This window comes from Lycorma delicatula, chromosome 10 (assembly GCF_047948215.1).
Source record: "Lycorma delicatula isolate Av1 chromosome 10, ASM4794821v1, whole genome shotgun sequence".
Classification (NCBI taxonomy): domain Eukaryota; kingdom Metazoa; phylum Arthropoda; class Insecta; order Hemiptera; family Fulgoridae; genus Lycorma; species Lycorma delicatula.
In genome coordinates this window covers 113,659,856-113,674,619 of record NC_134464.1, presented here as the reverse complement: position 1 = coordinate 113,674,619, position 14,764 = coordinate 113,659,856, and the positions used below count along the sequence as shown (strand labels likewise).

Here is a 14,764-nt window from a genome sequence, read left to right as displayed (position 1 = left end):
TATACTCGCAAAATGATGTGTACCGTATACCGATTGTAATAATGTTAATCTTATAAATAAAGTTCACGTTTGATTTATTAACCTTTGATCGCAAAAAAACTTTCACGATAAATTAGAATTCGATAATTTGTAAACGAAATAAAATTTTATTTAGTTTTCAATTTTTAAAAATGCGTAAATGTAATTTAATAGTTGTACAAGGTTGTCGTGTGGTATCCACATTAGAATTTTCTGTAATAATTTACATCCCAAGAAAAATTGACCCCGCCTTTAATTGGCCCCATCACCTTTAAATTTCAACGGGTAAAATAACGCAGCCCTGCTTTAGGAAATTATTTATTCAGCGACTAAAATTATACCGTAAAACATTGACGCTATAAAAAAAACCGCAATTACGTTAAAGTTAAAGCTTCCACGATAATGGAGATATCTGGATAAGTTTCTAAATCATTCTCTCAAATTTTAATTAAAATATTGGTAAAAGTTCACATCACGTCAGTGGTTGTTGAGTTAGAAGGATAATCTGCACACGCGCGCGCCCACACACACACATGTATATATATGGTTTGTTACCGATTTAACAAAGTTATTTGTTGAAGAAATATGGCCGGTTTAAGTACATTAGGAAAGAATGATATGAAAAAACTATAAAAAAAAAAAAAAAAAACTGTAACCGGAAGAGAGACATAAAAGCAATGTATCTCTCTCTTTTTATAGTAGACAAAATAGACAGCTGTCCAGTATCCAGTATAATGTTAAAAGCAAGTCAAGGTTAAATGTTTTCGTATCTCACGTACATGTGTCATACGTTTTAATATATATATCTGTAGAGAGAAAGAGAGAGAGTGAGAGCGCTGTTTCTCGACATAAAGGATTTATTACATATAACTAAGAAATCTGTTCTTTTATTCTTCCCTTTCGGTTTTATGCCTATGCGATCTAATTGTGTATCAATCTGCTTAGGCAAAGCAAATAAAATGTTTAGACTGCAGAGTTTAAAGGAAAGGACTATTATAATAATTATAATACTATACGAATATAATTTTATAAATGTGTCTTGATTAAATGTTTTTAAAAATTTTCTTTAATGTTCGTAACGATATTTTTATACCGTTAAAGGTGTTCCACAGACATTACCGAATGAAGTGAAATCAAACGTACCTTTGGTCGTATTACAAACCGATGCAAACGGTACGTTATCTTTTACAACGATAAAATACATTATTCATTAAATTTTTTTAAAAATACCTGTACTAATATTCTTTTGTTTGTTTCTATATTTTTTACAGCAAATGTTTTACGACAGCAAAACACCAAAAGCGTACTCTTACAGAGTATAAGTGCTAAACGGAAAAGAAGATAGCGACGTTTCGATTATTGTACTATACAGTTTACGGTAGATATGTAACGTAAATTCAATATACGTTCGTTAAAATTTTATCACGGTAAATAAAGCACAACGGCTTAAAAATAAACTTCTATTTTCATTTATATTACGCAGTTAACCTTCATTTACCTTTACGTTACGCGGTAACAGATTTTAAAAATTTCGCTTCAATATTTACCAAACTTTTCCATTAAAAATAATACTCGATTCCAAATTATTTTTTTGAAAAGAGTTTCTGTATATAAAATATTTACAATAAAATTTATATTTTTAATATAAATATATATATATATATATATTTTATTATTTACATGGGATTTGCAATAAAAATTTACTTTTCGTTCAACAAAACTACATTCTCAGAATCCGTTTTTTGATAAGCGTATTTAACGATTAAATTAGAGATGCCTTATATTATCTTCATTTTTCAATAAAAATTGATTAATTTCAACGTAAACTTTTAATAAATAAAAATCGCTTTAAAAAACTTGTTTCTATGGAATTTTATAATTTTCTGGAACGAAAGATTTTATTTGACGGAAAGGAAATTTTATTTAAATTAATTTTTATCGAAAACAATATAACGAGATGAATGGCGGGTTAAAATTCTTCTCTTTCTAAAAACTTGCTCCTTTTTTAAAATATTAAATTAATAAATTTCTTTTTAATAAAACTGTTTTGTACGGTAATGCGGTTTTGTAAACGGAAAAATTATTTCTTTGTGAAAACTAAACCGTTAAAATTATTATGAAAAATTTGTAAAAAAGTATTTGCACGAGAAGGTCAAAGAAATTAATTAATCGGTTTAAAATATTATTAAATAATAAAAAACATTAAACAAATAAAATCTTCTTTTGTTCATTTATTTAAGGACGGATCGACCTTCTTTGTCGCTAGCGATATATACCGACCGGGACGCGTTAATATAATATTAAATTAAAAATTTACTTAGATGTACGCGGCTAAAGTAAGCGTATCCGATTCTCAATCGAGTTACGATGATTTGTTTCCTGGGAAATCAGCACGCAGGATTTTCTACACGAGTAATTTTTTCGAGATTATTACTTTTTCGGTTTCGTCGATGAATTTTAACGATCGCAGAAAATAAGACTGACGTAGCCGAAAATAGCCTACGTCTTTTTCGAATTTCGGAGTTATCTGTGTGTATACGTAGATAAGATGCGGAATTGTCGACTAGTAGTAGAAATGGCGTAATTGTCTTTTAGTATTTCCGGTGTCGACTGAAGCCAAGGTGTTTTAGCAAATCGTGTAGATATTGAGATCGTCGAGGTATTTTGTCGCTCTCTCTTCCAACGAGTTGGGCGATTTCTTCGCGTTTTTGTATCGATATGAGAACCGTGTGTATGTCATTACCTACGTTAGACGGTGTCGCTTTTGTCGTTATGCCGTAATCGTTAATATTTTTCTACGGTACTCAAGAGATATAAGATTTACTTGGCGCGATACGCTTTCGATTAAGCTAGTTCGGAACGCTCCGATCGCCAGCCTTGCGTATCGGTTTTAATATTTGAAATAATGAGATGCTTCGTCCTTATTCATTAAAACGGTCGAATCATTTCCGGGAGTAAGTGATGCACGTCAGTTACGAATTTAATTAATTTTTTTATTTTTACAGAAACAATCAAAACGGTGTGCTAAATATACTTAAAAAGCGGCTGAAGTTAAGAAAAGATAGCCGGCGATTTTGGGTGGTTGTTTTGTTTTTACGTCAAAGTAAAAAAGAGCTTTTTTGTGATAAAATGATAGAATTTTTATACAATAGACTCTGATTTTTTTCATACTAAAAAAATACGTTTTAGATATAAAACATCTTTAACGCGAATAAAAACTGAAACTTAAGAATAAAACTAAAGAATAAAGATGAAAACCGAATAAATTGTTTTCAAAATTTTTACCCGGATAATTTTGCTTAAATGTGCTTCTCTGTTAACCGGTTGATCTTCATATTTCTTAACAAATGCATATTTTGAATAGTCATGTGAAGGGCGCGTTGTATTAAGCCTATATTAACGTCGTTTTAAAATCTTTGTAATTTTATTTTAGATTTATTGTCGATTTTATTTAAAATAAAAATATACAGAGTCGTTCACGGGAACCGGATGTTTTGGAACCTGGACTGTTGAAGATTTGTAAAATTATAACCCGGATCGTCTTTGAACTGAAGAATACCACGATAAAAATAAGCTTCACATTATCCGGCCTGGAGGACCAAATTTCGTTATTCTGAACTTACAGCGTCGATTCATTTATATCTTTAAATAAATTGATTAGTCTTGTTGAAAATATATTTATTTCGTGAATAATTTAACACGTATTTACGTTTATAATGCGTTTACACACGATATCCTCTTTTTCTGATTATTCACATGGTGGCATTGTTACTCGGGTAAAAATGCCAAAGAAACTGCATTTAAAGCCGCTAAAGGAATCTATTAGATTATTAAATTATCATTATAAATAGGATTTCTATACAGACTTATCGAATTAATTTCCTTAACGTTTAAATAATATGTTCGTGTAAATGCGGTGTTTGTAAATAAATATTAATTCTGTATTCTTTCTTAAATTAATTACCGCTTCTGTATTAAATACGGCATTATGAAACCGCGTATATAATGTGTGCAACTACAAAATGAATAGTTTTAAGCGCCTTGACCGTGTTCTATATTTATTAGTTCTGATCGTATAAACGGTATTGACGACTAATAAATAATTAAATTTGAATTCAATACGTATCAATTGATCAATTGATCTGAATACGTCTAACGATGGAAATTATAACCGAGTAATTTTTAAATATATACCACACGTTTTTTTAATTTACGAATAATTTAAAGTAATTATCGTAATTTCCCTCCCAAAATTTTTCAATTTTTTTAAAATATATGTATGTGCTCGTTTCGATTCCTATTATGATTATAATCGGTTTTACACCGATTAAATCCTAACTCTTTCACGGTAGACGCTAGTGTAGTTGTAGGACCTTTAAAGGAATACTCTTTTGAAGTTCTTCGCGTAAATTATTTAACGTAGACGGCTCGTTATGTTTTAGGTGAAACTCGTTAACCGTTCCTCTTACCACGCCTTGATCGAGACCGTTTAATCCGCTAATTAACTGAAAAAAAAATAATAGAGACATCGACTAAGTCTTTTAGACTAGCCGACCGGTCAGAAGGTCGGAAAATGTCAAAGGGCAAGTTTCAACGATAGAAGAATATTTTTGCCGACGAAAATTCGGTCTCGATCAGCGGTTTTGCTGTAAGGACAAACTTCGTATTAAACTGCTTGTTTAATATTAATACAGATTATAAATCGGATTTCAAAATATTTTTTCTTCACGACGCGTTTAATTACAGACATAAGAAATCGGCAAATTTATTAAAGCGTAAAAATTATTTGTAAATAAATAAAGAAATAAAAACGAGTGAAAAATGGAACCGACAAACATTATAAAATTCTTTTGTTAAAAAAAGTTAGAGTAGATCCGATAATAAACAACCCGACAGAAACAGGTTTTTTTAAAATATTTTTTTTCTCGAATGCGAATCGCTTGCCCGTTCGTATGTTTGGTCTAAGAAAAGTCAAAAACATCTTTTGATTACACGCACGTTTAGTAAAATCGGATATCCTACGGGCGTCGAGGTGAAATCTTTCTATTTTTAAATCTCAGGGAGAAGTATTTCACAAGAATGGAGTTCAATTTTGGTATAGTCGTACAGGAAAAGTAAAATCCGCTCGATTACTTTCCTCGCATAAATAAATTTCTGAACATAAGAAAACACTTTTTCACACGTTAATGCAAAGAACAAAACATCAGAGAATGGAAAAAATTGCGGATACTTCAAACGAATCAAATCGAATCGACCGCTAAAATATTTAGAACCGCTTTAGAACAGAACATTTTTAAAGTAAAATTTGAAAAGAAATAAATTACTGATGGATGCGTGATTAATTTCGTTTTAAGTATAACTCTTCATTTATATTTAATATTATATTGTCTTATTAAGAAACTAGAGAAATATGGTTAAAAAAAACATTGTTCAACGCGCTAGTAGATTTTTGTCTTTATATAAATATAATATTATTATAAAAATATATGTTATACCCTTAACGTTTGAATTGCAAAAATTCGACGTACAAACATAGAGAAAAGGGTACATTTTTATTAGATGAAATTTTATATTAAAGTAGCAGATCCGGCAATGCTTTGCTATCGCTAGATTCGAGTATATATATAGATTAAATGATGTTAGTATCGTGTGTTCTTTTACTGTCAGGTACCTTCATGTCGTTCGAATAAATACATTATACTTGAATATTTGTGTTTTTTCTTCCTCCTTTTCAATTAGATCCGAGTTGTGACAACATCAATTTCTTAACACGGCTAATTGCCAACAACCCGCTTTGATTCTGTTACCCGTAATTTGTGTATGTGCTTCTGGAGTCCTACTCGCAAAAAAGAAAAAGGTTGAAATCGACCCGAAACAAGTTAAATTGAAAAACCGATTCTTCGGTCCCCATTCCAGATTTCATTTTCGATTATCGAAAAACTAAAGTACTATAGCAAACCTAGCTAGAACTTGAGGTGCTCGAATAATTTTGGCTTCATTTGAATTTTAATCGTTGCAAAAACATTTCGCACCCGGCGTCGCTTGCAAAAATCTGATATGCGTTAGAAACTTGACGTTTTTTGACCGTCGGGAAACCGGCTCGTACCTGGTGGTGCTTGCAAAGATATAATTTCGGCTTTCTAACTTCTCCTTTTTCCTGTTTAGCCCTCGGAAACTACCGTTCAGATAATACTTCGGAGGATGAAATATATGAGTGTAAATGAAGTGTAGTCTTGTACATTCTCAGTTCGACCGTTCCTGAGATGTGCGGTTAATTGAAACCCGACCGCCAAAGAACACCGGTATCCACCCACGATCTAGTATTCAAATCCGTGTACAAAATAACTGGCTTTACTAGGACTTGAACGCTTTAACTCTCGACTTCCAAATCAGTTGATTTGGGAAGACGCGTTAACCGCTAGACCAACCCGGTGGGTTCGGCTTTCTAACTTATCACCCTTCAAGTTAACCCTTAACTGCACTGGAAGGGTAATTTTTGACCCTAAATGTTTTCGATTCCGAATTTTCCCGCCAAACCTTGTAGAGCTAGTACTGCCCGATCAGGTAATCTTAGTTCCCGTTAAGCAGCGCTAGTACACGGCTTCGGTTACACTTGGTTATTTATCGTCATACTTACTACTGGCGCCTGGGGTCTCGTCTGACCCCCACCAGGCCAGTAGAGTTACTCTTCTTCTAAGTGTTATGAAAACATATTTGTTTTTAAGTGAAAATACTGCTATATATTAATTTATCTTAAGTGCAACTGTGCGTTTATTTTATATAAATAAGAAACTTGACTAGGCGACAAGAGGCAAGATACTCTTAAGTCTGATGAGATAAGATCCGTTTTAAAAAAAAAATCTTATCGACAACGATGAGATTTCTGGAACGTCTGACGGTTTGGAGGAACGTGACCGTGACACTAAGTCTGAAATGTTTGGTGTCAACACTGAAGAGGACCCCGATTTCATATTGTCCGATGAAGAACTATCTGAAGAAAGCTTTGATAGTACTGCATCGAATCCTGACCGACCGTCTCAGTCAGTCAGTTCCTCAAGAACCTGATGAAGCGCTTGTTAATGAAGACCTGCCCGGAAATCAAGTGACTGCTATGCGTGTACTTGGACGAAGAAATACAAAGACGATGAAGAAAAAGATTCCTCTGCTTTCAAATGGAGTTTGCATCCCCTATTCGCTTCTCAAATTCGAGCTCGTAATATCATTTCCAAGATTCCCGGTATTGTAGGAAATGCACCAAACAATAAACCAGAAACACCTGCGCAATCGTAGCGTTTAATCGTTGATGTTATACGATAGATGAAATCGTCGAACGTACAAGTGAAAAGCTAACTTATTTAGCGACAAAATGAGGAGAGAAAACTTTCAACCGTCACCGTTTACAACACATCGACAAAGATGAACCGGAAGGGTTTTTTTTGGGTCGATCTATTTAGCTGGAGATTTTATGTCAAACCACGAAGATATATTTTCTTTATCTGCCACCGATGGCACTGGAAAAGATATATTTAGAGTTACGATGAGCGAAAACAAAATTTTGTATTTGCTTACCGATTTGGGTTTTGACAGTATATCCACAAGAATAAAAAGAAAGCAAAGCGACCAATCGGCAGCGATTTCTGGATTTATAAAAGTTCGTTGAAAACTTAGCATCTAACTACTCATGCGGACAGTATACTACTTGCCCCTATTCAGGGGAAAGAGCTTACATGAAAAGTACGCCAGCCAAATATGGGATTAAGATATTTATATTATTGGAAGCAAGAACAAGTTATTTTATCAACGGATCTGTCTACTGTGCAACCCGATATCCTATTCCAAAACATAACTATAAAGCCGACTTTCGAAATTTTGAATCTTCTTGTCATTGTGAATCATCGATTCATTGTGAAATCAAACACAAACGTTACAGGAGATTACTACTTTTTTTCTGTTGAATTAATGGATGAGCTCAAATAACAACGTCTTAATTATGCGGAGACGATGAGGAAAAAAGTTTGAAATTCCAAAAAGCTATTTGCCTGTAAAAGACAAAGAAGTTTTTTCAATAAACTTTGCTTTTAATGCTAATAAGACTTTAGTCTCATATGTGGCAAAATACAACAAAGCAGTTACGCTTATTTTTTCAATGCACCGTGAAAAATCAATTGTGGAAGATCGAGATGATAAGAAACCCGAAATTATTCATTTTCTCAATATCACAAAAGCGGGTGTAGATTCATCGGACCAAAAAATACGCTCGGTTTTCCGTCGGATGCCGCATGCGAAGGTGGCCTATGGTTGTTTGGTATGCTGTAAAGGACATATCTGGAGTTAACGCTAACATCATTTTTACGCTTCTACCCTGTATTGAAAACAAGGGGTCTTGAGTTCCTCGTTTCTTTAGGAAGAAGTCTAATCGATAGCCGGCTGGCAAGACGTTTGCAAACGAGCGATTTTCCCAAAGAGCTGTAATCTACACTCAGGAGAATCTGTACTCGATTTCAGAAGAGCCTCAACCACCCACCGACTCAGAACTTCATCGACTAAAAAGACAACGGTGTCACTGTCCTTGTAATCTAGAAAGAAACATTCAACTTCACGCCCCAAGCGGTTCAAAAGAGTCTGCAAGGATCATCGCATGCAGGAAGTGATCTGTGAAAGCTGCGAGGATTAAAAAAGGTGTGTAAAAAAACTTCGATTTTTATAGCCCGTATTTACCATGATGAATTCAACAAATACATAGTCTGGAAACACTTTCGTATTTTCAGGGGACAAGAACCGGTTATGTAGAGTTCAAAAGCGAAAGATAACAGAAAAAGATATTAAAATAGGATTTTATCGAGTTTTTAAAAATACTTGCGGAAAAGTTTCTGATCGGAAGAACCTATTCACGTTTTTTTGAAAAAAAAAAAATTTTTACGTTTAAAAACTTCAAACTTTTGTCAAAATGTAAGCGATAAATAAGAAAATATATGTTCAACATAAAAAAAAATAAAATCGAGTGTTTTTTTTAACGATTAAATAATCGGGGTCATGACTGACCCCGCCAGGACAGTTAAGGGTAAACACATGAAAACGCACCAAAAGACCTAGTTTTTTTTACTTTAACTCCGGATCCTGTGGACAGGTTTTAGTGCATTCGAACCTTAAGGAGAACGTGTATCACATTTTCATCGATTTGTCTTCAGTAATTTTAAAATTTCAGCGAGCGATTAAGCAATTTGGTATTATTGAACGATATTATTCGATAAAGGTAAATGAGGAATTACATTTTTATCGAGAAAAAATATCGGCGCTCGCGCGCGTGTGTGTGTATGTATGCGACCCAAGTAGTAAAAGACTATTAAAACAATTAATTACCGCACATCCCAAAAGTAAGAGTGATGTACAGCAACACCCCCACAAAAAAAAAAAAAAAAAAAACAAATTACTCGGCACCCAATATATAAGCGGCCATCAAAATAGCAATTCCTTACTTTCCGTTACTATGCGGATATAACAACATTTTCCTCGTTTGCTTAAAACGGGCATATCAGTGCTTTATAGATACTACTTCTGACAAACACTTTCTTGTAATTTCATTGCCAAGTCGTAGCGCGTTTCTGCTTCTCCTTCAGAATTCAATTTCATTTGTTACTCGTTTCAATTTTCACATTCCCACGGCACAAGCTATGACATTTGCGTTAAATTATTAGATAAATTATTTATTACATAAAACACGACTTTTTCGAGTTACTACAAATGTATTAACAATAATATTTTTAAATTCATTCAAAACAGTACCGTTAGTAAAAACAAATATATAGTAAAATAGGTGTTGAATAATTTATTAAAAATTAATAAACAGTACAGGTGGTTCTTGATTAATACAGGCGATTCACGAATATAGACTTACATAGGTGTAATGTATAGAAGACAAAATGTATACATAAACACACACATATATATAGCTGAAATAAGCAAGTCAGTACTAGCACAGCTCATTACGCGAGGAAGTTTGCGCGCATTTTTATTACTGTTTTCTATACTTCGAGTTTTATCAAGTACCAAACTTAGAAAAACGGGTTCAGATATAGAAAAAATCAAATCGATTACAAAATTATGTACAAACAAAACCGGCTTAACTTACAACTAAACTAAACTAAACTTTAAACAAAATTAGCTTTTATAAAATTAATTATATTATTTCATCTTTTCACTAAAAAAATTAAGGGATTTGATCAAATCGCTTAGTTTCTTTAAGGAAATCACCCCGCAGAGTTGTAATTGAACATCTTCCGTAAACTGATCATCTACCTTAGGGATTTGATCAAATCTGCATTTTCATCATTTCCCTGCGATATATATACAGACACACACATACATATAAATTTATGTACGTTAATGCACAAATTAGTAAGAATGAAACACGGAAATTTTTCTTATATATATCTCGCAAATATATTACGGTATTTAAGAATTATATCATAATAATAAAAAATACAGCGTTATTAAACGCTGAATTTCTGACGGTTGATGGATTTAAATATTTTAAGTGATAATTCTCTGAACTTCTGACGTAATTAATCGAAGCGTCGTAGAATTAAATAAGCAGAAATTTTTGTACATTAATTATTAGTTTATCGACCACAACATCGAGAAAATTATCTAAGTACCACATTCTCTTCTTCTGTAACACGCTTCACGCACGGTTTCCACTTATCAGTCGACACCTCGTTCGCACCTTTTACAAGCAGGATTTTAAAGTCTTCATTTTATTTGTATATTATTTACGGCAGCAGACAAAAGTAATAATGTACAGGTTTTTTGTAGCTTTTAAACTTATTTCTTGAATCACTACTTTTTCACTACATAAGAATAAATAACCGGCGTTAGGAAAGTATTAAAACAGCCTGACACCGGTCACAAACCGCAACTTGAAATGCATTCTCAATAATACCAAACAAAACCTACCGGGTTTACGTAGGAAACCTCAGGAGTGAAGCGGTTTCCTGTTTCCTTCTTCGTTAAGCTGAACGAACAGCTTCTGCTGCATACCTGCGTTGAACTAAGATGCAGGTGATGCTCTCCGTTCTCGCTATGATCGCAGATGTAGTGAATGAACGACATTACTATCAGAAAAATTATTATCCGAATGACGGTTCTTGTACCTCATATGTTCCAAATTTGTTCAATGCCACAAAAAATACTGTAAAATTTTAAAGATTCTGTAATTTACTATAATTGCGACTAAAAATAATGAAACGCAATAAATCCACGACTGAAAAGCATTTTTCTCGGTCGTAAAATTACATTTCCTTTTTTAATATTTATTTTATATAAACATGTATTCGGATATAACAAAAAACAGTATGTAGTTTGTAAAAAAATATTCAAAATTTATTTATTTATTCCGCAATTTCTTTTCTACAAAGAAAAAAAAATTAATTATTATTCATTAAGTTAATAAAGATCATTCCAGCGTAATAGAATTTTCAGTCGTCATTCAAAAGCGATACGGCAAGAATTTATTACGCGTTTAATCTTTGAGTTCGTTAATAAAAATTAGATTTTGCTGAAACAAATATTCGTAATTAAATAAAAATATATTTAGCGCTGTAACCGATTTATTCATCGGGCACTTAAGACGAAGTTACAAATATAAGAATAGCGATAAACACATTATTTGGAATACAATTATAAAACTGATGTAACTAAATTAAAAATCATACGTCGATTTTAGAAACGTTGTAGAAAAAACTCTTTATCGCAAACAAATATTATTTACTGAATTACTTCAAGAACATTTTTACCCTTCAAATAACACCTTTAATTCGATTACGAATTTTTTTATTTTTTATTTTTAATGAAATTTGGCAAATAATTAGATAATTTCGGGGTTAGGTTCAGTTATCAGTTTCCATAACAGAAGTTATAGTTTATTCTTAAATTTTGCCTATGTACATTTATATTTTCATCGTTTCTATTTCCACTCTTAAAGAATTGTTTGAAAATCTTATATAAATACAATCGGTGTACAGATAAAATATTACATACCCAAAATATAACAAATGAAGGAAAAATATGTTGCAAAAATTTCTTTCTCGCTGTTAAACATATATATTTCCGTTTCTCCCTCCCACCCAAAACGTTTGCAAGTATTTCACTCGGAAATAACTCAGAATAGCAGGAAATATTGATACTATGAATATCCGGGTTGGAGAAATAACCCGATAACACGCTAAAAAATTGCTGTTTTGTACCACCGGTCGTTTAAAACATTCCCCGCATCCTCGTAAAAATATAAGCGTTATCGTATATAATTAATTAAAAATATAATCTAACCAAATTTAACCTACGCTCGCTAACCTCGATTAATTAACAGTAATTTTTTGATCGTTTAATAAATAATTGCGATAATTATTGAATTTGTTATTTAAATACTCAAAAGATTACTGTTAATAATTAGTAAGGTTAGCGAGCGAAGCGAGTGTAGGTTAATTTTGGTTAGATTATATTTATAACGTAAACCTGGTTATTGTCAATATCAATATTTTTTAGGCACGATACGATTACCACACCTTCAGTATTTAGAATATGTTATTTGCTTTATTTTACTAAATATAATAAATTTTGTCCCACCGCTTAAAACCATGCGATTCAAATTTAATGAAAATCTTAATTTACCCCTCTTTTGTCTTATCCGCTTTGTTTGACAATTCATTTAGCGAGCAGGCTTCATAGCGTAACGCAATATCATCTCCAAACATCTCAAATTTGCCTTCAAATTATTAATAAAAAGTAGCGGTATCGGGAACGATACTGTTTCTAATCTGTTGAACTCCAGAAGCCTCAAGCCTAAGCGGGCTGATACGAGCGCAAAAAAATAGACATCGAAGCAGAGTAAAATGATTGTCCGTATCAAAACCTTAGTTATACCGACAAACAACGCTGCTACAACTTTTTTTATCGTTAATATTACAATAAACAACGGTTAGAAATTCTAAAAGGGTATCCTCTACCGATACCTTTTTAAAATCTGAACGTATTACGGTTAATTCGGTAACAGAAAGAATCTATTTTATATCGTATACAGAATTTAAATAAATAATATCGATAAAATTTCATTATACTGATGCGTTTGTAAAAATGAACGATTTCATCGTTTCAGTTAATTTTTTAATAAAGTAAATAAATACTTATTATCAATAATTAGGCCGATGTTAGAATAATTCAAATTTAAAAAAAAAATCATCTCGAGTCGATATATTTCTATTAATCGATCCTAAATATGTGCTTTTTATATCCTCGGGGAATTTTTTAGTAGTAATCTATTAAACTAAAGTTAAAATAATTTTAATTAAATACTGTTACGTTTACAGAAAGATATACGTGAAATTATAACTTTACGTTACTCGTATTAATTTTTTTCATTACCGTGGTACGTATAAAGGACCTTAGGTTAAACAGGCACAGATGTGAAACGCTTTCTCTGAAAGTAATGCCGTTCCTTTTTCGGTCGGTCTGTGTGTCGATATAGAACGAAGGCGCTACTCGAAGAGTTGAATATTACACGAATTTCAGCGGGCTAGGCATATAAAACCATATATATGTCTTTTCGAAGAAGGTAACGACAGACTACTCTTCATCTGCTTTATTAAGCCCGGTACGGTACGCTTGTTATTCTTAACGATGCGTTTGCGATAGCCAGAAGTGACAATTCATTTCAGGTGATCGCCAGACATTAGGTTATCATATACTATTACATTAAAATATAAAGTATCGGAACCCTTAAATAACTTTTCACAGTTAAACAGAAAATCAAATTCTCTTAACTTGAAACGATCTATATTTTGGTAGGAGACTGCTAGTTTAGTTGTGATATTTTAATCGGATCTAAAAAAATTTAGCGTATTAAAATAAAATATTAATACGTATAAACGGTTCAAACGAACACATTAATTACATTTTGTTTACAATAATTTCCGGTTGTAATCGTTAATTAAATACCGTTTTGTCACGCTACAGACATAAGTTGTAGTTTTGAAAATCATTAATTATTGTTGTTGTAAACGTGTAACGATAAAACAGAATATAAAAAAAAAATGTTAACTTCCATTATTCAGTTTAATCTGTTTTTGAATTTCACCAATATTCTAAAAATTATTTCAAAAGAAGGTCTAATGTCACTAATAGCATTACACTTGCGCCGGTACCGGTGTGTGCATGATGTAATAAATATATTAATGTCTATATATTTCGGTCGTACAAGAATAAATTACCAGAAAAGATTACGGATCGATAGCTATACGGCCCTGCCGTTGAATCGTCTAAAGAAACTCGATCCGATCCGTAATATAGGAATTTGCTACAGGAACCTTCCTCACGAGTCCGATCGACGGTATTTTGTCAGAAGCATGAGTCGTGCAGTTAAAATTAAATTTTAACGTTTACCGAAAACAACGCGAACGTTCGGATAAATGGACGGGAAAGTCGGTTAACCGAGAATTGTATAATTAAAATCCCTATAATAATTAGGTGTTTTAATGCGATTTGAAATAAGAAGATTATACAGCAAAATAAACCGGCTTCCCTCTTTTTATTGTACTCGTACTTAAAATAAGTTCCTTTATTTTGTATTCTTACAAAGCAAATTTTTATCTGTAACTAACGGATCCGGCGTCCTTCGCTACATTTAAATTGGTTTGTACGAATTAAATAAAGTTTTGTATTACGTTTGACAAATTATATTATGAAAATAATAAAA

The 14,764-nt window shown here is 32.3% G+C and overlaps 1 protein-coding gene across 2 annotated transcripts in view; it reads right to left on the bottom strand.

Annotated features, from left to right (window-relative positions):
* LOC142331755 (enkurin-like) overlaps positions 1-14,764 on the bottom strand; it is a 143,312-nt gene that overhangs the window by 127,834 nt on the left and 714 nt on the right. The window lies entirely within an intron of this gene.